Here is a 3,341-nt window from a genome sequence, read left to right on the forward strand (position 1 = left end):
TAATTTAAAACCACTAGATAAAATCACTTCATCAAACTTTTGATGCCATTGCTTAGGTGCTTGTTTCAAACCATATAAGGATTTCACAAGTTTGCACACCTTGCCTTCATTTCCTGGCATGACAAAGCCCTGAGGTTGGTTCATATAAACCTCCTCATCCAATTCACCATTGAAGAATGCTGTCTTCACATCCATCTGGTGAATAACTAGATTGTGAATCGTAGCCAAAGCAATCAGCAGTCTAATGGTAATGATACGTGCCACGGGAGCATAAGTATCAAAATAGTCAATTCCAGACTTTTGTCTAAAGCCTTGAATGACTAACCTTGCCTTGAACTTTTCAATAGTTCCATCCACCTTCATCTTCTTTTTGAAAATCCATTTGCAACCCAATGGTTTGCAACCAGGAGGTAGATCAGCTAACACCCAAGTGTTATTGCCCATGATAGAATCTATCTCATCATTAATTGCCTCTTTCCAGAATGCAACATCCTGAGACCTCATTGCTTCATCATATGTTTTAGGATCATCATCAACATTGAAACAATACGAATATTGGGTAGAAACATCATCCCTAGAACCTTCAACTAAGTATAGTTGAAAATCTGGTCCAAATAATTTAGGTTTCCTTTTTCTTTTGCTTTTTCGAAGCTCAAGTGACTGATCAACAGCCTTTTCAGAGACTTCATCATTACAATCCTTATTGATTCCATTGTTACTTGGAATCATATCCTTTGGTCTAGGTATAGATGAAAATCGATTTTCATCAAAGATTGCATCCCTTGAATCAATCACAGAATTGATTGAAACAAACTCATTAGGCTCTATTACATAGAACCTATATGCCTTGGAATGTTCAACATATCCAACAAATATGCAATCTATACCTCTTTCACCTAAACTTTTCTTCTTGGGATCAGGTAGTCTTACAACCGCCCTACAGCCCCATACCCGAAGATAATTCAAGTTAGGTTTCCTTTTATTCTAAAGTTCATAAGGTGTAATCTTGTTTCTTTTGTTAGGAACTCTATTAAGCAAATAACAAGCTGTTAACATAGCTTCCCCCCAAAATCCTTCACTTAAACCCGAATAGGATAACATGGAATTAACCATTTCCTTAAGGACCCTATTCTTCCTTTCAGATATACCATTTTGTTGTGGAGTATAAGGAGCTGTGGTCTCATGAATAATACCAACGGATTGGAAATACGATTGGTCAATGTATTCACCTCCCCTATGTGTTCTAAGTCTTTTAATCAAAGCCTTTTGTTGTAATTCTACTTCAGTTTTAAATATTTTAAATTTATCTAATGCTTCATCCTTAGTATGTAACAAATAAACATAGCAAAATCTAGAAGCATCATCAATAAAAGTCACAAAATATTTCTTGTTCCCTAAAGTAGGAGTAGCATGCAAATCACATAAATCACTATGTATTAATTCTAAAATTTCAGTATCACGATGTACATTTTGAAATGGTTTCTTAGTGATCTTTGTTAACATACACGTTTTACACTTTTCATTGTTCATGTCAAAAACTGGTATTAATCCATCTTTAGACATATCTTGTATTCTTTTAAAGTGTATATGTCATAGTCTAGCATGCCAAAGTGTAGAATTATTTATGCTAGAAGTAGATATAAAAGCAAAATTAACATTCAAGTGATTAATGTTAAGTCTAAACATTTTATTGCATAAATAACCAAAACCAACAAACATACCATGTTTTGACAAAACAAACTTATCAGATTCAATCACTTGTTTATAACCACAACAATTTAACACACTACTGGAAACCAAATTTTTTCTTATTTGTGGTACATGCAAAACATCAAACAAACAAATAGTTTTTCCAGAACTAAAACACAAATCCACACTTCCACGTCCATGAACAGAGGCTGTTGACTCATTTCCCATATGAAGAATTGATCCATCAGTCACGGACTCGTAAGTCTTGAACCAAAATCTATCCTTGCATACATGGGTGGTGGCTCCCGAGTCAACCCACCACGCGACATCATCATCCTGCACAAAATAAGCCTCAGATATATATGAAACATAATAATTCTCATTTGAATTATTAAATATATTCTGACCTTTCGAGTTGTGGTTGTTTAAACCATTTCCCGAACCGTTTGTGCTAGATCCTTTGGCATTATTATTACCAAAAATAACCTTGCAATCCTTTTTCATGTGTCCAGTTTTACTACACTTCCAACAAGTCAATTTAGACTTCTTGTTCGGATTAGCCTTGTTATAACCTTGATGTTTACGTTTGCCCTTTTTGTCATTATTACTAGTGAACTTTTTATGTTCCACCATATTGACAACAGACGTACCAGCAACTTCGTTGCTCTTTGGCTTGTCATTATCCTGCAACCTGAGGGATTCCTCAATACGCAGATGACTACCCAACTCAACAAGAGTTAACTCCTCCTTCTTATGTTTCAAAGAATGTTTAAATTCTTTCCAAGATGGAGGTAGTTTATCAATTATGCTTGAGACTTGAATAGACTCATCCATGTTCATCTTATGTTGTGTGAATTGACCAAGTATACGAATGAGCTCATTGTATTGTTCCAAGACTGGTCTAGAATCGACCATCTTGTAATTATTAAAATTACTCACAAGGAACTTTTTACTAGAAGCATCCTCAGACATATACTTGGTTTCTAAACAGTCCCATAGTTCTTTAGCAGATTCAACATTTAGGTAAATATCAAAAAGGGAATCAGCCATACCATTGAGGATTAAACCTCTAGCGATGTAGTCATCGTTCTCCTACTTGCACCTTTTCCGAATTTGTTCAACAGTAGCATCATCACCATGATCTTCAGGAATTGGTGTGCTGAGTACGTACACCACACTCATGCTGCTCAGAAAGAAGTGCATCTTCTTTTGCCATCTCCTAAAATCAATTCCCTCAAACTTATCAAGTTTGGAGAAATTCGCCGTCATGTGTTTCATCGTAGCCGCCATCGATTATAACGAATAATTACTTTCGATTGTTGGAGGTTTTATTGAAATTTCGTGTAGGGTAAAATAATCGATAGCCGGATAAATCACTGAATCGTGGTATCACTTTCCGAAAGTAATTATTCGACCCTTATTGCCTGGGTTACACGAATATCACTTTGGGATAAGACAGAGATTAGTTCTTGTTATTGGCAGTAAACAAGAACTCTTTTGCATAAGAGTATTAAGGTGTTTTTCGTATATCTTATTCTCATAAATGATAGTCCTTATTTATAGGCACCCAAAAATAAGTATTATTCCACGATGGAGATGTTTCACTAACTAATTTCGTTTTCAAATCTAAAACAAATCCTTTACATAAAGTT

Source organism: Rutidosis leptorrhynchoides, chromosome 6 (assembly GCF_046630445.1).
Source record: "Rutidosis leptorrhynchoides isolate AG116_Rl617_1_P2 chromosome 6, CSIRO_AGI_Rlap_v1, whole genome shotgun sequence".
Classification (NCBI taxonomy): Eukaryota; Viridiplantae; Streptophyta; class Magnoliopsida; order Asterales; family Asteraceae; genus Rutidosis; species Rutidosis leptorrhynchoides.